Source organism: Lactuca saligna, chromosome 8 (assembly GCF_052625555.1).
Source record: "Lactuca saligna cultivar CGN05327 chromosome 8, ASM5262555v1, whole genome shotgun sequence".
In the NCBI taxonomy this organism is placed as follows: domain Eukaryota; kingdom Viridiplantae; phylum Streptophyta; class Magnoliopsida; order Asterales; family Asteraceae; genus Lactuca; species Lactuca saligna.
The window spans coordinates 102,991,265-103,014,934 of NC_136424.1; positions in this window are offsets into that span (position 1 = coordinate 102,991,265).

Here is a 23,670-nt window from a genome sequence, read left to right on the forward strand (position 1 = left end):
GTGATTCCATTTGAGGCTTCCAAATTATTGGGGCTAGGCACTCAAGCTTCATGAAGACTTTCTACATCAAAGAGGTATGTGTTCTATCTTGTTACACTCATTGTTTTGTATGCTAGATTAGGATAATACCTTGGATGTTCTTATTTGCATGTATAATAGAGAAAACATAGATCCAAGGTATTTAGGGTTGCATGTACACTTAGGAGTGTTAGAATGCTCAAAACCCAACATCTTGAACCTTGGAAAGTGAAGATATTGCACCAAGGAGCTAGAAGAGGAAAGCAAGGCCATAGATATGAGGTTATGTTGTGCCATTGAAGCTCCAGAAGGTAAAAAGCTTGAAACTTTGTGCTTTCTAGTTATAGATCTAGACATCTAACTTTATGAAAGTCTTTTGTCCCAAGAATCCCCAAGATGGTGCATGTGATGTCTTAGACGAAATGAGTTTTCCTTTTAGACCTTAGGAGGGGTCTTAGGTGATAAAAATCAGTTCCCAACAGTTAAGCTTGTCCCATGCATGAAGTGAGAAGGTCTTAATGGGTTAAGACCATGAGTAAGGACCTTCTAGACGTCCAAAGTGATAAAGTCTAGAAGTTTATGGTCCCATGGCATATTTGGTCGATGGATCTAGAATTCAGGCTTAAGGGCTTAATCCATTAAGAACTTGTTAGGGTTTTGGTAAAACCCCGCGTACACCCAACGTAGATTCTATACGCCTAGTGTACAAGGTCAACTGTCCTGATGGCAGTCAGCGTAGAACGGCTTGACGCCCTGCGTAAGAGGTATGCCCCGCGTACGCTCTCTGTTTGGGCTCATGATAAATGGGTTTAGGGTTTATGGGCTTAATGGATTTGGGCATTTGTTGGACGCAACAAATAGGATATTTTGGGCTAGGTTATGATAGTGGATCATGGGGTTAGGCCCAATAAGGAGGTTGGCCCAAATTTGGTAAATTGGGCCAATAATGGACTTTAGAGTATGGACCTTCAAAATAACGACTTGGTGTTGGGCCTTGGCCCGAAAAAAAATGGACTTTATGAATTATATGGACACTTAGCCAAGGGGGTGATGACGGGTAAAAACCTAGTATTTATTATGTGTGTCAGCTCAGGATTTCTAGTGAGGAAACGGTTTGAATTCCAGCATTTCGGCACTTCGAGTCAGGTGAGTTTTCCTAACTATACTCAAGGGTCTAAGGCACTAAGGCCAGCCCTTTGAATTGTTAAGGGTTATGTTATGCTATAATGATCTGTTAGTTAGACATCCTAGAGGGTAGGATAATATTATATGATATGTGGTATGATCCGGTAGATCAGTTTGTTGTCTATAGACTGTTATGTGATTATCTGTTATATGTGCACATGTTTGTTTATTGGTTGAGGCTTCTTTGCTTTATGCGAAAGCCAATAGAGCTGGGCATTCCAACCTGTTGGTTGTGAGCCTAGAGTATTCCATCCCGAGGATGATTGGACTCATAGTATGTTGGCATTCCAACCTGTTGGTTATGGGCCTGGGGTATTCCATCCCGAGGATGATTGGACCCTTAGTATGCTGGCATTCCAACCTGTTGGTTGTGGGCCTGGGGTATTCCATCCCGAGGATGATTGGACCCATAGTATGCTGGCATTCCAACCAAAAGGTTGAGGGCCTAGGGTATTCCAACCCGATGGTTGATTGGACCCATAGTATGGTGGTTATGATTATATTGTATTGTGTGAATATGGGTATTTTGGGGGATCTCACTAAGCTTTCGGGCTTACAGTTTCAGTTTCTTATTTCAAGTACATCAGGGGATCGCAGAAAGGCAAAGACGTGATTGTACAGCTCCTCACATTTTGTTTATGTTTCTGGGAAAAATCTGATAAAGACTATTTTGAAAACAAAAATTTGTTATAACTCTTGGATTTTAAATGTGTTGAAAAGTTAAAATTTGGTTTAAATTTTATGGGTGTTACAAGTTGGTATCAGAGCCTTGGTTTGAGTGAATTGGAGGAACATTCATGTGAATCCAGTCTCAAATCAAGGAAAGGTTTTCAAAATGATTTCTAAAATGGTTTTCAAAATAAGTAAAGGAGGATGTTGGGTGTGCGATCAGCCAGAGCCAATAAGTAGACCCCAAAACACCATACAGTTATTTTGATAATGTAATATGTTAGAACAACATGCTAGTACTAGGCTAGGGATCTTCAGGAATTGCAAGATAGAATTGCCTGATTATATGATGCCTAATAGCCTAGGGATTTCCTTATATGAAATTGACATCATTACGGTAGTTGCTTAGGGTAGGCATCACGGTTATACGTAATTAAGATCTTATAGCCTGAGAATGTTTGATTTAGCCTTATGTTTTGTTCTTGTTTGATTGGGAGCTTAGGGTAGGATTGGATATTCGAAAGTCTATGGGGTCCAGCGTTATGAATGGCTAGCATACACTAGTAATGTAGTGTTGGTGTAAGTTTCATGGATGGGTGGGTTGTGTGAGGCCGTTAGGTCAGTGTTGAGGTACATATCCTTCCCTTAGGAGTGGGGTTGAACGGCCACCATGAGCATGTATAATGTTAGGGTGTTTTGATGATACTTGAGACAAATATGGGTAGGTGTGAAAGGTAGTATTGGGCCTGTACTACTGAAAGCACAGGACCCATACGCGGAGCAAGGATGTCACAACCCCTAGGGTTTTGTAGGGAGTTGGTTCCCGATTATTTATGCAGATTGTATGATATCTTCCTGTTTGTATTTCAATATGGTGGTTATGAGACGTTTCGTGTCTGGATCCGGATCGGGATCAGGACAGGGTGATCAAGAGGCCCCAGTAGCGCCAGAGATTATCGGCTAGTGATGATAGAGGATCGGGTTAGGGAGATCATCCGTGAGGAGGTGGTCGAGATTGTCCGGGGTCAGATTCCGGAGTTTTTCGGGACTATTAAGTCCGTTATGAGGGAGTACTATGATGACAGATATGCAGCCCTTGCTGAGACGGCTGCCGCTGCAGCTACTTCGACTGTAATAGCGACAGGAGGGGGAGGGGTTAGTTGGGGCTTCCAGTACCGGGATTTCGATAATATGAAGCCCCCGAATTTTGATGGTGTTTAGGATCCTATCGTAGCTATGAGGTGGCTTTCTGATGTGGAGGGATGTTTCTTCACGTGCTTGTGTCCTACTGACCAGAAGGTCAGGTGTGCCCTGAACTTGTTGCAGGCCAGGGCAAAGGGTTGGTGGAGGTTGGTGAATGGTTCATACACGGAAAATTAAACACACGAATCTCTTTAAGTATGTGAAATCTCTCCCAAAAATCTCTTTGTATGAGAAATCTCTCCAAGAATATGAAATCTCTCCCAAATCTCTCTAAGTATGTGAAATCTCTCCCAAATCTCTCTAAGTATGTGAAATCTCTCCCAAAAATCTCTTTGTATGAGAAATCTCTCCAAGAATGTGAAATGTCTCCCAAATCTCTCTTTGTATGAGAAATCTCTCCAAGAATGTGAAATCTCTCCCAAATCTCTCTCAAAAGTTTCCGTAACTTTTTGGAGTCATTCGGGTAATTCCGACACTTTACCGAGTCAAAAACGGCTTGAAAGGGGGTAAAAACGAGTAAAATAGGCTTAAGGGCCCGAAACCCCTCTTAGGGCCGAAAGTCCTCTTAGGGACCGAAACCCCTCTTAGGACCGAAACCCTAAGCAGCCGAGACTCAGCAGCCGAATCTGAGAAGAGAAGCCTCTCGGACTGAATCTGGGAAGGGAAGCGTCTCGGGCCGAAACTGAGAAGAGAAGCCTCTCGGGCCGAAACTCGCGAAGACCGAGTCTCGCCTCTCGGTCCCTCTTCTTCGCCTCTCGGTCCCTCTTCTTCGCCTCTCAGTCTCTCCTCTCGCACTCTCGGTATCTTCTTCTCTCCTCTCGGTTCCCCCCTTCTAGTTTCGGTTCTGAAGACCAGAAGGCCGAACCTCCGACCAGACTTCGGAAATTTTACATTTTTGGCCCATTTTCAATATTTTTCACATTTTGAGCCCGTTTTTCGTGATTTTAACGCGGGATTTTCTCCAAAAATCATATTTTAACATAATAAGCCCTAAATATTCACAATTTAATCGTATTTTCATGAAAATCCCTATTTAAATAATAAAAATATAGTGGGTCAATAATTGAGGTAGAGTGTTGACTTTACTTTACCTTATGACACAAGCAACCACCCCCATACCCACTCTATGACCAGCCACACCTTCCCACCTTACCTAGGTCACTTCAATGTCATTCCCACTCAATTATTAGCCTTTCCCACGTTCTTAGAGCTGGAATAACCCATCCCCTCTCCTCACTTCTTTCGTTTTATCTCATTTCACCAAAGATACAACACAACTTTTCTCTCAAACTTTATCTCACTATTCCAAGACTCTAAGGCTGATCTTCAAGCTTTACCCTCCCCTTGGTAAGTATAATTCATCCTCCTTCTGATTATTACACTTCATTCTACTCCAATCATTGATTATTTACACAAAATCCATCACATTAATGATAGATCTTCGAATCTTCAAGACATTCTCTTAGTGTTCTTGAGTGGAATACTACGTATCTCCATCATCCATCTTATGAAATCACTCAAGGTGAGTTCATACCCCTACATTTTCATGTTTTCTCAAGTTTTCAGGGGGGGGGGGGGGAATACAAGTTAAAACACCAAGAACATAACTAAACTTTTCTAACAGCCTTCATCAGAAAAGTTCAACTCCATTGACGGACTGTTTTGGGCAACTTAAACATTTTTGTTTTCAAAACTGTACAAGGTGGAAGTATTTCAAGTTCTTAGCTTTAAAATGACTACTTGCACATCTCCATACGATGTTTCTACAATTTATGATGATTTTTACAAAACTGCCTATCATTTCAAACACCAATTCGGACCAGTCTGTGATTATGGACTTTTTCACCCAAGTTGGAGGTCATTAAAAATCATGATAAAAATTATGAGTAAACTAGACACATTTTAGGAACTCTCAGAATTTACGGATTTAGTTTTCGACTTCGTATGATTTTTCTATGACTTTTCTAAAGCAACGCAGAAAGTTTATATTTAGTTAACAACATATAAATTTCATTACACTTTGTATTATGTTGAGCAAAGCGTATAATCATAAGTTCTAATTATTGAATGTGTTTCCTTGTTAGTTTATCATCATAAACTGAAACTAAGTCATTCATGATAAGATTATTCATTCATTTAGAACACGTATATTAAGCTATAATAAGCGTAGTTTAATGGATTCATAACACTAATGCATTTTCATAAAAGAGTTCTTATATATTACAAATGTTTTGGATAAACTATAATAGGTATAGTTTATGATACATCACATAACACACTCGTACAAAAAGGGTACATTACGCACATTACACGTAAACTTGTTAACCTAAATTGTGAGACAATCTCTTTCCGTACGTCCGAGTGCGGGATATAATTCCTGGTAGTTATAATCAGAGTCTCCTAGAGGGAGAACGTGATAGTTGTATATAGATCTATATTGGGTTTGACACCCCACTCCTTGCTGCTAGCTACAGTGGGACCTGCAGGTCTACGGGTGACAAATGTCATTTCAGTTTCGCGACGCCTGAGAAACGTCGTGGCAGGTTCATTCAGTCATAGTATGATTATAGCGACTCACTTAGGGAGATAACAATACATAAAGTTTACGGGATTTTCATAAAACCTATATGGGTTTTATGTCGATTTAAAATCACTTTTTATGTCAATTTAAACTCATAGCATTTCCACTAAGTAAGAGAGGCTACTTATACATTTTGGTCTTCGGTTATAAGACTACATTACACAGATTTTAAGGAAAATATCGGATTTTTCTGAAACAAACGTGACATTTACAAGAGAAAGACTTCTATTAAGTTTTAAATCAAAAACTTATGAACTCACCAACCTTTGTGTTGACACTTTTTCAATCAACTTGTATTCTAAGTTAATCACTAAATAGGTACCAAAGTGCATTTGAGGATGGGACGTTAAGGCGACAACATATCATGTTTTTGTTAACATATTGTAATTGATTTGGAAACATGTAACTCATACACTGATGTAACCTTTTCAATTATATATATGCTGGTTGTATTTGCTTAAATTACTATTGCAATTGTGGTTATGATACTATACATGAAGTCCTCCACCCCGGACGTTTCTGCCATCCTTGGTTTGGGGGTGTGACAATTTCGCACTCGTTATATTCCGATGGTCGAGCGCGAGCGGTTGTAACAGGAGTTCTTAAATCTGAAGCAGGGTACTGAGTCGGTGACGGAGATCACCCGCATGTTTACGGAGAGAGCGATGTTTGAGCAGACTCAGATGACGCATTATCTGGGCATGCTCAAGACTGAAATATGCCAGTTTGTCGACACTCAGAGATGTGATACACTTCTGGACCTATAGGAGGCCTCTAGGCGGCATGAGTTGGAGATTGAGATACAACTGAGGGAGCAACCGTAGGCCCCGGTGCAGTCGCAGCTGGTGCCAAAGCGGCTTAAGACCAATGATAGCAGGAGTGGGGGATAACCAGGCCGCACTTGTGGGAAGTGCGAAAAGGATCATTCAGGGACATGCCGAGCAGGGAATGGGTGCCACCGTTGTGGCAAGCAGGGCGATATGGCTAGGGATTGCAGGCAGTATGCTCTGACTTCCGGGGTCAAACTTTGTTATCATTGTGAGTAGGTGGGCCATATTAAGGCCCAATGTCCTTTATTAACTGCCAAGTCGGTGCAGGCTCCAGCGCCGACTGCTTTGAGGATCACAGATGGGAGGCCAGTTTGAGTAGAGCCTCCAAAGGTTTAGGGGCGTGCTTTCTGGCTTATAGCTAAGGAGGTTAAGGCAGCACTGGATGTGGTTGCTGGTGTGTTTCTATCCTTTATCTCATTTATTATATTTGTGTTATGCTTATATGTAGTACCTATGAATAGGTACGTTTTTAGTAAACTCCTTGCATGTGTTGGTTTTATTCGACTCGGGGGCGATTCGGTCGTTCGTGTCTCAAAAATTCAACAGGGAGTTCAGAGTGCCTATGGGCGAGCTAGAGTGTCCGTTGCAAGTATCTATCGCTAATGAACACGAGATTTCTACTTCCATTTTTCGAGGATGTGAGATGGAGATCTTCGGGATCTCCTTCCCGATAGACTTGATTTTGATTCCCATGAGGGATGTATGCATGATTGTGGGAATGGATTGGCTCAATTGGTTCGGTGCCATGATTGATTGCGAGGGCCAGTGGGTGGTGGTTCGAACTCCAAGTGGGGGAGAATTGATTATTTACGGAGAGGGCACTAGAGTAGGATCAGGATTTTGTTTAGCCGCAAGGGCACGACAATACATTCAACAAGGTGCGGGTTATCTAGTGTATGTGGTGGATACGCGGGTCAGGGATCAGACTTTAGTATCAGAGGTTCCCGTGGTTCGGGAGTTTACGGATGCGCTTTCGGAGGAATTGCTTGGGGTGCCTCCGGATTGGAAGGTCGAGTTACGGATCGACCTGGTGTCGGGTGTGGCTCCTATTGCTAAGGCACCGTACCGTTTGGCGCTGCCCGAGATGCAGGAGCTATCGTCTCAGTTGCAGGAACTGCTAGGCAAGCAGATCATTCGTCCGAGTAGTTCTCCATGGGGAGCACCGATTGTAACGCCCGTAGATACGGGCTAGTCAAAATAGAGACGATAAGCATCAATAATGAATTTTTGATGGAATATTATTTAAAAGGATTAATCTTAACCAAGTTGTAGTATATGTCACAAGGTTTCCATGCATATAAAGAACGCTAAAATCCGAGTTATAACGAAGGAGTTATGACCTGTCGAAGTTTCGCAACAGAACCGGCACAACCCAGCGCGATGTAAATAGTGAGTTTAAGGTAGATAGATATCTATCCTTAGTGATCTAAATGAGAGTTGAATATGTCTTCGATAGTAGTCCAACGATAAAAAGACAGAAGAAAACGTAGTTCAGATGAAGGAGTTATGAATTTCGAACGGAGTTTTCCTGTCCCGGCCTACTAAAGATAATATATAAGTAATATACTTATAATATGTTAAAAAATAAATTCAAAATTAGATAATGGAGTCTAAACGAGAGATGTAGAGCATAATCTTACCTTCGCGTTGATATAAAGAACGTCGAAAACGCAGTTCGTATGCGAAAGTTATGAATTTCTGAAGTTCGGGGCGCGAAACCCTAAAACTATCAGATACCACGATGTGGCAAGCAGTGCCACGACGTGTCAAGTCTTCTGACACCTCCGGGAGTCCCCCAGATGCAACTTGAGGTGACGCATGCAGTGACGACCAAGCCCATGATGTGGCAAAAGGTTCCACGACGTGGAAAGGGCTAGTTTTGCCCTATAAATAGGTTTGAAGGGTCAGTCGAGTTTGGTTGCTCATTCTCTCATCTCTCTCCTATGTTACATCGATTTATGTGCAAAGAAGTACCCCCGAAGCCCCAGTATCAATCCCGAGACCCGAAGCGAGTCCCGAAGTCCGAAGATCCCGAGAAGAAAAGAGTTTCCGAGCCGAAACTCTGCCCGCAAGAACCCGGTGTGTGAAGTGATCTCGGTTTGACTGAAGAATACTACTTCTACAAGTCGTAGTGCTGTCCGATCATCTTCTGATCAAGTGAGTGTATAGTCACTTTCATCTTACACATAGATATGAAGTATTTTATAAAATACATGCTATGTGTATATATATTGTTGTTTATACGTGTGAGTATGTGATCACTTTCTTCTAACATATATATATATATATATATATATATATATATATATATATATATATATATATATATATAAAGTATTTGCTATGAAATACGTACTATGTGTTTATATATTGTTGTTTATTTGAGATGAGTGTGGAATGGATGTTTTATATAGGTATTAAATGAGTTAATATGTATATGTATTTTATATCTACAAGTATGTTGGGTAGAACATGGGTAGATGAATTAGATGATGTGTGATGATAATTAGGTGATGAGAAATAGGTGATGATAATTAGGTGATGAGAAATAGGTGATGATAATTAGGAGATGTGAAATAGGTGATGATAGAAAGGTGATGATAGATAGGTGATGATAAATAGGTGATGTGATATGAGAGGAGATACCATAACCTTGACCGGCGATGTGGCAATTTGGCGATGTAGTCATCTACCAGAGTATAGATGGCGACCACGAACTATTCTAGATGACCCCGTGGAAACACCAGCACGCTCATAACCTGGAGGTGATGAATTACGAGTCCAGGTGATGTTGTGGCTACGTATTCTTGCGATGATACTCTAACCCTTACTATGAATTACGAGTCCAGGCGATGTTGTGGCTACGTATTCATGCGATGATAGACTAACCCTTACTATGAATTACGAGTCCAGGTGATGTTGTGGCTACGTATTCATGCGATGATAGTCTAACCCTTATTATGATTTACGAGTCCAGACAATGTTGTGGCTACGTAATCATGCGATGATACCCTAACCCTTACTAGACATATATTGAGGGAGTGATCCCCGAATTAGTATTGTCTATGCAATGTAGGCGATGATCCTTAGGAGAAGTTCTTAGGAACAAGCATATAAGGATATAAGATGTAAGGAGATGAGTGGTAAATATGATATAGGAGATGACCCTTAGGATAATATCTTTAGGGAAGATTAAAAGAAGATAATGGGGATGGGTAATTGGGTTGATTGTTTGATGATTGAATATAATAATTATATTATTGTGGGTTGAAAACCCTATATGCTCACCAGGCTCCCAAGCCGGACCCACTCAGTTTAATTGTATCACAGGTATCGATACGAAGCTGCTTTGCACTGAGAGATTAAAGGAGATGTAAATCACTAGAGTAAATGAATGTATGTTCTGTTTATACTTATGTGTCTGTATCGGAACATGACATCCCGAGGTTTTATTATTTAATGAAAATACATTCTCTTTGAGAAATGTTTTGATAAGTTTTTATCATAACTTGTTTTGGGAACAAATTCCGCAACCGTTTTCTTTAAACGATTACTCTGATTTTAAGAACAAAGCATAAACAAATCGGTCTTTTCTGGCCGTGAAATTGGGGATGTCACAGTTGGTATCAGAGCATTAGTTTAAGCGAACTAGGAATTTGTAGGAAATTTCTAGACTTAAACTTAGAATGCTAAGTAATGATTGTGATGAGTGTGTCTAAAATATGATAGGTAGTACACCTAAATTGACACAATCACTAGTTTATTTTAGGAATGATGCCTAAAATGCTTTTATGTGCTAAGTGTTTTGTATGATAGCTAAATTGATGCTATTATTTGTTCGGATCTATGGTCTGTTGCCGACCGGATCTGGAACCCTTATGTGTTTATGATTCTAAACGTATGATGACGGTATTAGAACTAGCATGTAAACGTTTAGGAGTGATAAGGACGATTTAATTATCTATCATGGATGAGGATCTAAATTCACCTTATTCGGTGTATAGATCAAGAATGGCAAGGACAAGAAGCGGAGTTGGAAACGCGAACGAAAACAGGAATCGATCACCTGTAATCGAGCAAATACCTGTTGTAGCTGCTGCACCTGAGCCGGTGATGATGGTTGGTGTACAATTCATGATTCAGACGATGTTGGATCGTCAGATGGAAGAAACTAGACGTCTTCTCCAACAAAATTGTGAAGAACTTTCAATTCAAGTTGAAGAGCCCAAAGTAAATGGAGGGCCATCGGAAGGAGGTAACTTCAGTGGGACTGTTGGTCAAGACAACCCACAAATTGTTAGGCATAATAACTACGATGGAGGGAATAATGGCCTTGGATGCAAGTACAAAGATTTCTTGACTTGCAAACCATCGACCTTTATTGGAAAGGAAGATCCGATTGGAGTCATGGATTGGATCTCAGAGATGGAGCTAGCCTTCATGATGTGCGGTTGCAGAGGCAAGTTGCAGACCTCTTTCGCAGTACATCAGTTCAGGGTGGAGCTGTTCGATGGCGGAACACTCTAGGAAAGATCCTAAACCCTAATGAGCCACTGCAATTGACTTGGGCAGAGTTCTTGGTGCAATTCAAGTGCAAGTTCTGCTCGGCCCAAAATTTGCTAGAACTGGAGAGCAAATTTCTGACATTGACAAAAGGCATCATGTTAGTTGATGAATACACCAATGCATTTATAGACAAAATGGAATTTGCTTTGCGCATCGTCCCAGATGAGCTGACAAAGGTAGATCGATATGCAAAGGGACTTCCATGGGAGTACATAGTGCCAGTAAGTCAGGCACCTACTCTGGAGGCAGCTATCTCGGCTGCCAAGTCTGTTGAGGACATGATCAAGGGAAGGACCGCCAACAAGGTTGAAGTTGGTGAGAAAAGAAAGTTTGAGGGATCCCCAAGATCCGACGAAAAGAGAAAATTATCGCAGTCTAGTTTGAAGAAGTTCGAAGGAGGAAGAGATGAAACCAAGTGGTGTGAAAAGTGCAAGAAGAAGCACTTCGGAAGATGTGATGGAGAAGTGACATGCTATAAGTGTGGTAGGATCGGCCACTATTCCAGAGATTGTACGTTTGACAATAGGAAGTGTTACGAATATGGAGATGGTGGTCATATTTTGAAGAACTTCCCAAAGAAGGACAAAGCTGCAAAGAAAAACACACCGCCACAGCCAAGGGCATTCCACGTGATCCTCGACGAAGCTAATCAAGGATGAGGATTTTATATCCAAGGATCAAGTTATGAAGTAGCAGTGTGAATAGTAACTTATGATGTAGCCTATTAGAGGCATAGTATAGGGTGAACTTGAAATTTTGTGTAATCGTTTCAAGATTTAATATAAACCTTGGTTTTGTTATCTGATGTGATTGTGTGATTTCGTATGGTGACTTGGTTGACCGAGGGAAAATACTTGGGACGAGTATGAGTAGGTGTGAATAGTAGTATAGATCTATACTACTGGAAGCACAGGACTCACACTTGGATCAGGGAAAGTCACAAGGTTACCAAGAAGCTTGTAATTAAGTTCGTTTTTATTCAAGTATGTCATTACCATTGTTTCGGTAATGACTAATAAGATGGTTGTTATTCCAACCCTAGTGGTCATGTCAAATTGAGTCCGACTATGATGAGAGGTTGTTAGAAAACGACCCATCGGTTTGTTACAATAGATAAATAAAAGAATTTATCCTGAGAAGAAGGAGTCCACAATAAGGACTTATTTGGTAACTTGAAGGTTACGACTGAAAGTACAACATAGTACGACAAGCAGATGCAAGATTGGGCATCTTCTGCGGTTAAGAAAGCCATAGAGTTAAATACTCTTTCGAGGAAACATAGAAGTTACGGTTATTACGTAGGATGAAGAAATAACGTGTGGAATCATTATGCAAGTCCTATTTTGTTGATGATTCCGGGATGTAATCATCCTAAGGGGGATATAATCGTAACGCCCGTAGATCCGGGCTAGTCAAATTAGAGACGATAAGCATCAAAAATGACTTTTTTATGGAATATTATTTAGAAGGAGTAATCTTAACCAAGTTTTAGTATATTTCACAAGGTTTCCGTGCATATAAAGAACGCCAAAATCCGAGTTATAACAAAGAAGTTATGACCTGTCGAAGTTTCGCAACAGAACCGACACGACCCAGCGCGACCCAACATGATGTAAATAGTGAATTTAAGGTAGATAGATATCTATCCTTAGTGATCTAAATGAGAGTTGAAGATGTATTCGATAGTAGTCCAACGATAAAAAGATAGACAAAAACAAAGTTCAGATGAAGGAGTTATGAATTTCGAACGGAGTTTTCCTGTCCAGGGCTACTAAAGATAATACATAAGTAATATACTTATAATATGTTAAATATAAAGTCAAAATTAGCCAATAGAGTCTAAACAAGAGTAATAGAGCATAATCTCACCTTCGCGTTGATATAAAGAACGTTGAAAACGGAGTTTGTATGCGAAAGTTATGAATTTCTGAAGTTCGGGGCGCGAAACCCCAAAAGTGTCTGATACCACGACGTGGCAAGCAGTGCCACGATGTGGCAAGTCTTCTGACACCTCCGAGAGTCCCCTAGATGCAACTTGAGGTGACGCATGCAGTGACGACCAAGCCCACGACGTGGCAAAAGGTTCCACGATGTGGAAAGGGCCAGTTTTGCCCTATAAATAGGTTTGAAGGGTCAGTCGAGTTTGGTTGCTCATTCTCTCATCTCTCTCCCATATTACATCAATTTACTTGCAAAGAAGTACCCCCAAAGCCCCAGTATCAATCCCGAGACCCGAAGCGAGTCCCGAAGTCTGAAGATCCCGAGAAGAAAAGAGTTTCCGAGCCGAAACTCTGCCCGTGAGAAACCCGGTGTGTGAAGTGATCCCAGTTTCACCGAAGAATACTACTTCTACAAGTCGTAGTGCTGTCCGATCATCTTCTAATCAAGTGAGTGTATAGTCACTTTCATCTTACACATAGATATGAAGTATTTTATAAAATACATGCTATGTGTATATATATATATATATATATATATATATATATATATATATATATATATATATATATATATATTGTTGTTTATACGTGTGAGTATGTGATCACTTTCTTCTAACATATATATATATATATATATATATATATATATATATATATATATATATATATATATATATATATATATATATATTAAGTATTTGCTATGAAATACGTACTATGTGTTTATATATTGTTGTTTATTTGCGATGAGTGTGGAATGGATGTTTTATATAGGTATTAAATGAGTTAATATGTATATGTATTTTATATCTGCAAATATGTTGGGTAAAACATGGGTAGATGAATTACATGATGTGTGATGATAATTAGGTGATGAGAAATAGGTGATGATAATTAGGTAATGAGAAATAGGTGATGATAAATAGGTGATGTGAGATGAGAGGAGATACCATAACCTTGACCGGCAATGTGGCAATTTGGCGATGTAGTCATCTTCCAGAGTATAGATGGCGACCACGGACTATTCTAGATGACCCCGTGGAAACATCAGCAGGCTCATAACCTGTAGGTGATGAATTACGAGTCCAGGCGATGTTGTGGCTATGTATTCATGCGATGATACTCTAACCCTTACTATGAATTACGAGTGCAGGTGATGTTGTGGCTACATATTCATGCGATGATAGACTAACCATTACTATGAATTACGAGTCCAGGCAATGTTGTGGCTACGTATTCATGCGATGATAGTCTAACCCTTATTATGATTTACGAGTCCAGGCGATGTTGTGGCTACGTAATCATGCGATGATACCCTAACCCTTACTAGACATATATTGAGGAAGTGATCCCCGAATTAGTATTCTCTATGCAATGTAGGCGATGATCCTTAGGAAAAGTTCTTAGGAAAAAGCATATAAGGATATAAGATGTAAGGAGATGAGCGGTAAATATGATATAGGAGATGACCCTTAGGATAATATCTTTAGGGAAGATTAAAAGAAGATAATGGCGATGTGTAATTAGGTTGATTGTTTGATGATTGAATATAATAATTATATTATTGTGGGTTGAAAACCCTATCTGCTCACCAGGCTCCCAAGCCTGACCCACTCACTTTAATTGTATCACAGGTATCGATACGAAGTTGCTTTGCACTGAGAGATTAAAGGAGATGTAAATCACTAGAGTAAATGAATGTATGTTTTGTTTATGCTTATGTTTCTGTATCGGAACATGACATCCTAAGGTTTTATTATTTAATGAAAATACATTCTCTTTGAGAAATGTTTTGATAAGTTTTTATCATATCTTGTTTTGGGAACAAATTCCGCAACCGTTTTCTTTAAACGATTACTCTGATTTTAAAAACAAAGCATAAACAAATCGGTCTTTTCTGGCCGTGAAATTGGGGATGTCACACCGATCCTCTTCGTCAGGAAGAAGGATGGTACGCACCGGATGGGCATTGATTATAGGGATTTGAACAAGTTAACAGTGAAGAACCGTTATCCACTTCCGAGAATAGACGATCTCTTTGATCAGCTGCAGGGTGTATCTTGGTTTTCCAAGATTGATTTGAGGTCAGGGTATCATCAGGTCCGGGTCAGAGAGGAAGACGTGGAGAAGACCGCGTTTCGGACTCGTTATGGTCATTACGAGTTCATGGTGATGCCCTTCGGACTCACTAATGTGCCAACAATATTTATGGATCTGATGAATCGATTTTGTAGACCGATGCTCGATCTCTCGGTCATTGTGTTTATTGATGATATCTTGGTATATTCCAAGACCTAAGAGCAGCACGAGGAGCACATCAGAGAGTTTTTGGGAGCGAGAATAGCTGTATGTCAAGTTCTTGAAATGTGAGTTTTCGTTACGAGAGGTCCAATTCCTCGGACACCTTGTCAACCAGGAGGGGATTTTGGTCTACCCGGCCAAAATCGAGGCTGTTATGCCATGGGAGGTGCCGAGATATCCTTAAGATATAAGGAGTTTCTTGGATTTAGCAGGGTACTACTAGAGATTCATTTGAGATTTCTCCAAGATTGCAGTACCCCTCACTCGTCTAACTAGGAAGGGGGTAGATTTCCGGTGGGGCCTCAGGCAGCAGAGGACATTTGAGACCCTCCGACAGCGATTATGCGAGGCTCTAGTCTTGACCCTCCCGTAGGGAGTGGAGGATTTTGTGGTCTTCTGTGATGCATCCATCACGGGAATGGGAGCCATTCTTATGCAAAGGGGGCGAGTTATAGTGTATGCCTCGCAACAGTTGAAGCTGCACGAGACGAGATACCCTACTCATGATTTTGAGTTGGGAGCAGTGGTATTCGCTCTCAAGATCTGGAGGCATTTCCTTTATGAGGTTCGTTGTAGCTTATACATGGACCCCAAGAGTTTGAGACACATTATGGATCAGCCCAACTTGAATATGAGGCAGCACAGGTGGCTGGATGTAGTTTAGGACTATGATTGTGAGATCCTTTACCACCCGGGTAAAGCGAATGTGGTCGCGCGCGCATTGAGCCGCAAATCAGTAGGACCTTCTTCTGCGGTGGCGAGTATGAGGATATCAGTGGATTCACCACTTGTGAGTTTGATCAGGGAAGCTCAGGCAGAGGGCATGCATCCAGAAAATTGGAAGCTGGAAAGGATTAAGGGTGAGAACACCCGGTTCGTGCAGGATAGCCGGGGGTTGTTGACCCGTTGCGGTCAGGTCTGGGTTCCGATGTCTGGCGGGGTCAGGTAGGTTGTTATGGTGGATGCTCATAAGTCTCATTTCTCCATTCACCTGAGAGCCACCAAGATGTATCGAGATTTGCAATTGAGTTATTGGTGGCCATGTATGAAGTGAGACATCACATGGTATGTTGAGAGGTGCTTGACCTTCAGGATGGTCAAGGCCGAGCACCAAAGGTCGCATGGCAGGTTGCAGCCTCTGGAGGTTCCCATGTGGAAATGGGAGCATATCGCAATGGATTTCATCACCAAGTTTTCGAGGACGGCCAGGGGTTTCGACGCTATCTGGGTCATCGTGGATCGATTGACCAAGAGTGCCCACTTTTTAGCTATACGGGAGAGTTCATCAGTAGAGTATATATTCGCAAGATCGTTTCTCACCATGGGGTACCAGTTTCTATCGTTTCAGATCACGATGTTCGGTTCACCTCCCGTTTCTGGCAAAAGTTCCACAAGGAATTGGGCATGCGGCTGCACTTTAGTACAACCTATCATCCGTAGATTGATGGCCAGAGTGAGTGGGCTATACAGACTCTCGAGGATATGTTGAGAGCCTTTGTTATTGACTTCGGTAGGAGCTGGGATGCCTACCTACACTTGCAGAGTTTTCCTACAACAACAGCTTCCACTCCAGCGTAGGTGCCCCACCCTTTGAGCTATTATATGGGTGGAGATGTTGCACCCCAGTTTATTGGGGTGAAGTTGGTCACAGCGTGATGGACCGAATCGAGATGGTTTTGTAGAATACTAAGAGGATTCATCAGATTAGATAGTCGCTGCAGACCGAATAGAGTCGGCAGAAGAGCTATGCTGACCGGTGCCGATCTGAGTCGGAATTTTAGGTTGGTGATATGGTACTCCTAAAGGTTTCACCCTGGAAGGGTGTCATTCCCTTCAGAAAGAGGGGGAAATTGGGTCCCCGCTTCATTGGGCCATTCAGGGTTATTGCCAGGGTTGGAAAGGTGGCTTATAGGTTGGATCTCCCAGAAGAGCTGAGTCAGATCCACAATACTTTCCACATTTCACAATTATTGATGTGCATCTTGGATGAGGATGCTATAGTTTTGTTGGATGACATTCAGGTCGATGAGCACTTGAACTACGTGGAGAGACCGATGACCATTCTCGAGAGGAAGCTGAAGATCCTATGAAGCAAGGAAGTTCCTTTGGTAAAGGTACAATGGGAGCATAGGAGGGGATCCGAGTGGACTTGGGAGCCAGAGTCTGAAATGAGAGAGCACTACCCAAATCTTTTCGCTGCATCCTAGTTTGGGGACGAAGTCTAGCTCGAGTGGGGGAGAGTTGTAATGCCCCCAACCTTGCAGGTATCTCTTGGAAACCCCTCTTCATTTAATTAGTTGTAATTGTTGGTCCTTGGAGTTGGTTGTGTTGGGTCGCGAGGAGTATAAGGACTAAAGTTGAAACTTTGGGACTTGAAGGAGTACGCTGAGGGTACATAAGGGTACACTAAGAGTACTAGGCATGCCCTAGTATGTTGGGCATACACTCATGTACGTTGGGTGTACTTATGTCCGATGAAAAACCTATTATTCATGGTTGGAGGCTATATAAGCATCCTTATGGCTCATTATTTTGCTTACCCTCAGCCTCCATACCTTAGAAGAACACCCCAAACCCTAGTGTGTGTGAGAAGTGTGAGTTGGTGTACATCTTGAACCTTGGGAAGTGAAGATATTACACCAAGGAGCTAGAGGAGGAAAGCAAGGCCATAGATCTAAGGTTGTATTGTGCCATTGAAGCTCTACAAGGTAAAACGCTTGAAACTTTGTGCTTTCTAGTTATAGATCTAGACATCTAACTTTACGAAAGTCTTTTGTCCCAAGAATCCCCAAGATGGTGCATGTGATGTCTTAGACGAAATGAGTTACCTTTTAGACCTTAGGATGGGTCTTAAGTGATAAAAATCAGTTTCCAACAGTTAAGCTTGTCCCATGCATGAAGTGAGAAGGTCTTAATGGGTTAAGACCACGAGTAAGGACATTCTAGACGTCCAAAATGATAAAGTCTGGAACTTTATGGTCCGATGGCATATTTGGTCGATGGATCTGGAATTTGGGCTTAAGGGCTTAATGCATTAAGCACTTATTAGGATTTTGGTAAAACCCTGCGTACGTCTAGCGTAGATTCTGTATGCCCAACATACGAGGTCAACTATCCCGATGGTAATCAGTGTAGAACTGCTTGACGCCCAGCGTAACCAGAGAGGTATGCCCCGTGTACGCTCTCTGTTTGGGCTCATGATAAATGGGCTCATGATAAATGGGCTCAGGGTTTATGGGCTTAATGGATTTGGGCCTTTGTTGGATGCAACAAATAGGATATTTTGGGCTAGGTTATGATAGTGGATCATAAGGTTAGGCCCAATAAGGAGATTGGTCCTAATTCAGTAAATTGGGCCAATAATGGACTTTAGAGTATGGAACTTCAAAATAAGGACTTGGTGTTGGGACTTGGACCGACAAAAAGAAATGGACTTTATGAATTATATGGACACTTAGCCAAAGGAGTTATGGTGGGTAATAACCTAGTATTTATTATGTGTGTCAGCTCGGGATTTCCAGTGAGGCAACAGTTAGAATTCCAACATTTCGGCACTTCGAGTCACGTGAGTTTTCCTCACTATACTCAAGGGTCTAAGGCACCAAGGCCAACCCTTTGAATTGTTAAGGGTTATGTTATGCTAGAATGATCTGTTAGTTAGACATCCTAGAGGGTAGGATAATATTATATGATATGTCGTATGATCTGCTAGATCAGTTTTTTCTATAGAATGTTATGTGATTATCTGTTTTATGTGCACATGTTTGTTTATTGGTCGAGGCTTCTTTGCTTTGTGCGAAAGCCAATAGACCTGGGCATTCAAACCTGTTGGTTGTAAGCCTAGAGTACTCCATCCCGAGGATGATTGGACTCATAGTATGTGGGTATTCCAACCTGTTGGTTGTGGGCCTGGTGTATTCCATCCCGAGGATGATTGGACCCATAGTATGTTGGCATTCCAACCGAAAGTTTGAGGGCCTGGGGTATTCCAACCCGATGGTTGATTGGACCCATAGTATGTTGTTTATTATTATATTGTATAATGTGAGTATGGGTATTTTGGTGGGATCTCACTAAGCTTTCGGGCTTTCAGTTTCAGTTTCTAGTTTCAAGTACATCAGGGGATCGCAACAAGGCAAAGGCATGATCGTACAACTCCTCACATTTTGTTTATGTTTCTGGGAAAACTCTGATAAAGATTATTTTGAAAACAAAGATTTGTTATAACTCTTGGATTTTAAATGTGTTGAAAAGTTAAAATTTGATTTAAATTTTATGGGTTTTACAGAATGTATATATACAAAATACAAAGGAAAATGGGAAAAATAAACAAGAAATACATTACATAACCATACAAATACAAATAGGTCCATTAACACTCCCCCATAGTTGAAACGAGAGGATTATCCATAACGTTTAATTTGGACCAAAAATCAAGAAACATTAGAGATGGGGACTCTTGGTAAAAATGTCAGCATATTGAGAAGATGAAGGCACATGAATAACTCGAATGTTCCCGGTAGCAACCTTGTCACGAACAAAATGAAGATCAATCTCAATATGCTTAGTCCGTTGATGTTGAACGGATTAGATGACATGAAAACAACACTAACATTATCACAATAAACAATAGTGGCTCAATTAGGTGAGTAGTGCAACTCTAAAAGAAGATTCGGGATCTAACAAGCCTCAGTAATGATATAGACAACACCTCGATACTCGGCCTGAACACTAGACCGAGAGATAGTGTGTTATCACTTGGAAGACCAGGATAGAAGATTATGTCCCAAAAAAACATAGTAACTAGATGTGGAATGTTGAGGGACAGGACAACCACCCAAATCCGCATCAGAATAGGCAATAAGCTCACGAGAGGGAGATCTATTAAACTGTAATCCATGATTAATAGTACCCCGTACATATAGTAAAATGCGCTTGAGAGCAGTGAAGTGAGGCTCTCTAGGGTCATGCATATATAAACATATCTATTGAACGACATAAGAAAGATCGGGTCTGGTAAACATAAGATATTGAAAAGCACTAATAAGGCTGCAATATAATGTTGGATCATCAACTGGGGGACCTGAGCCATCAAGTTTTAAGGAAAGATCAACAGGAGTATGTGTAGGTTTGCAATTAAGCATGGATGCACATTCAAGAATCTCAGTGGCATATTTGTGTTGAGACAAAAATAAGCAATCAGCAGATCGAGTAGCGGAGATACCAAAAAAATGATGCAAATCACCTAGATCAGTCATGGAAAACTCGGTACTGAGAGTGGATATGATGTGAGTAAGTAACTGAGATAAAGATCCTATAAGAACGCTATCATCTACATATAAAAGGAGATAGACAAGATTAGAGCCCTATCTATAAATAAACAAAGATGAGTCACTCTTGTTGTGAATAAAACCAAGTTGGGAGATAAACGAAGCAAAGCAATGAAACCAAGTGCGTGGTGCCTGTTTGAGCCCATATAAAGATTTCTGTAATAAACAGACATGACTCAGTCTGGAAGAGTCCCGAAAACCTAGTGGTTGATGCATGTAAATAGTCTCTTGAAGATGCCTATGAAGAAAAACATCCTTGACATCAAGCTATCGAATATGCCACTTATGAGTGACTGCAATGCTGAGAATAGTACAGATGGTGGCTGGTTTAACCACAGGGCTAAAAGTCTCATCACAATCAATGCTGGGACGTTTACTTCGACCATTTGTAATAAGGTGGGCTTTGTAGCGAGCTAGGGATCCATCTGTATTCATTTTCTTTTTAAACAACCAAATACAATTAATAACATTAGCATCAGGGGGCTGGGGAACAAGCACCCACGTCCTGTTAGAAATAAGACCATAATATTGTTTTTTCATTGCATTTATTCAATTAGGATCTTTAAACACATGTAAGTAATTTTTAGGAACAAGGGAGGTAGAATCAATATGAAGATTAAGTTTGTGAATCGGTTTTACAAAGCCATGTTTTGCCCGAGTAAGCATAGTATGATGGGATTGAGTAGGAGGAGGAATAGGTAGAGTATCAGAAGATGAGACAACATCGGAAGATGGGATAATGGAATTAGTAGGTGTAGGAGATAGGTTAGACACATGGTGGCTGTCCTTGGTAGCAGAAAGGTGTTCAATTGAAGTGGGATGGCGGTAAAGGAGGACTAGGTGCGCGCAATGGAACGTGTTCAAGAAGCAAATATAAAGGAGATCAATCCGGTATCATAGATCTATATGGAAAAACAGTTTCATCAAACACGACATAACATGAGATTATGATTTTTTGTGTGTGAAGATCGAGACAACGATAGCCTTTGTGATTAGTAGGGTATCCAATAAAAACACATGAAATGGAGAGGGGGGGGGGGGAGTTTGTGAGGAGCAATAATATTGGGAAAGAAAAAGCAACCAAACACACGTAAATGAGTATAAGAAGGTGTTTGTTTGAAGAGTTTATGAAATGGAGTATCATTTTTTAGAGTAGTGGTGGGAAGAATGTTTAAAAGATGAGTTGCCATGTGAAGAGCTTCAACCCAATAGGTAGGGGGTAGGTGAGCATGAAATAAAAGAGTATACACAACATTGTTAATGGTGCGAAGCATGCTTTCGGATTTTCCATTTTGTTGGGATGTGTGAGGGCATGAAAAACACATTTGAATTCCATGAGTGGCAAAAAATAAATGAAAGTTGTGATTATTATACTCTCCCCCATTGTCACATTGAAATGATTTAATGTCGATTTGAAATTAATTTTTAACATAGGCCTTAAAATGCAAGAATTTAGAGAATAAATCAGATTTAGCACACACAGGTTATACCCACAAAAATTAAGAATAATTGTCTAGAAAGATAACATAATATTTAATGCCACTAACACTTGTAACCGGAGAGGTCCAAACATCAGAATGAATAATTTCAAAAGGAAAGGTAGAAACAGAATTAGATAAACTAAAGGGTAATTTCACGTGTTTGCCCATTTGACATGCATGACATAAACTAGGAAGTTTGTTATTAGAACAAGGAATGAAACCACTATCTACTAATAACTTGAAGACTTGATGACCGTGATGACCAATATGTTGGTGATAAAGAGACGAAGCCAATGAAAGGAGAGCCTGAGGTGTAGGTGAAGTGAATGGGAAGAGATCACCAAAACTGTCACAACGGATGAGAATTTCTTTGGTCTGAAAGCCCTTCACAGAGAAACCAAATGAGTCAAATTCAATAGAGCAGGAATTATCAGTAACAAAATGACGAACATAAATAAGATTTTTAATAATTTGAGGAATGATTAAAATGTTTTTAAGATGAAGAGATAAGGATTTGGGTAAGGAATGGTGATGTGACCAACATTTGTGATAGAAATTAAAGATCTGTCACCCACTAAAAAAGAAGAAGAAAAATTGCTTTTATTTAAAACAATATTGAGTATACTTGCATCCCCGTGGAGATGTGATGTTGCACTGGTGTCCATATACAATTCTCCAAGACCTAGATCATTCATCGTCATCTTATTGAACATTTGAGGAAGAGTTGTGGCTTGATTATTAGTGCTAATGGGCTAAGGCGTGTGCTAAATATTTTGTGGAGCAGTGAATGCGTGAGGTGGTGGGGTGGCAGAAGGAGGCCCAAAAAATTGATGTGAGACTTGATGCTGGGTTGGACCATGAGAAGGCCCACGTGGGTGTTGGTGTTGCATTTGTGTTGGAGTGGACAGGAGAACCAATTGACTTTTCGGTTGATCCGACCAATATACCCATCCATTTAGAGGCTGGTTCGACAGAGGAGAAGAACGCGATTGATGCTGCCGCCGACCACCCCCAAATCGACCCCCACCTCTTCCACGATTTTGGCGACCACCACCGCTGCCTCCTCGAAGTTATTGTTGTTCAGATTGGGTGTGTGAGATGCGACAAAATTGGTGGATAGAATAGTAGGGGATGATGAATAATCAGAGTGGGTGGAGTGATTTTGACATGATTGATCTTGAGCCATGGTGACTTCTTCCAGTAGGAGCATAGATCGAGTATCCCAAAAGGTAGGTAGAGGATATTTGTGACAAATGGTAGTCTTAATGTACTGAAATTTAGAAGACAAGTCATTGAGGGTATAAGCAACCAAATTATTTTAAGGAACAGGAGCACCCATATTGCCAAGTTGATCAACTATGGATTTAATTCGGTTGCAATAATCAACAATAGAGGAATCACCGATGGAAATATTACGAATTTCATTGTCAAGATGAATAATTTTAGACTCCTTGTTGTCATGAAAAACCATCTCAATAGTGTTCCAAACTTGATATGTAGAAAGTTTGTTTTTGAAGATAGTGTGGAGAAGAGAAAGAGAAAGAGTACCATAAACCCATGATTTTA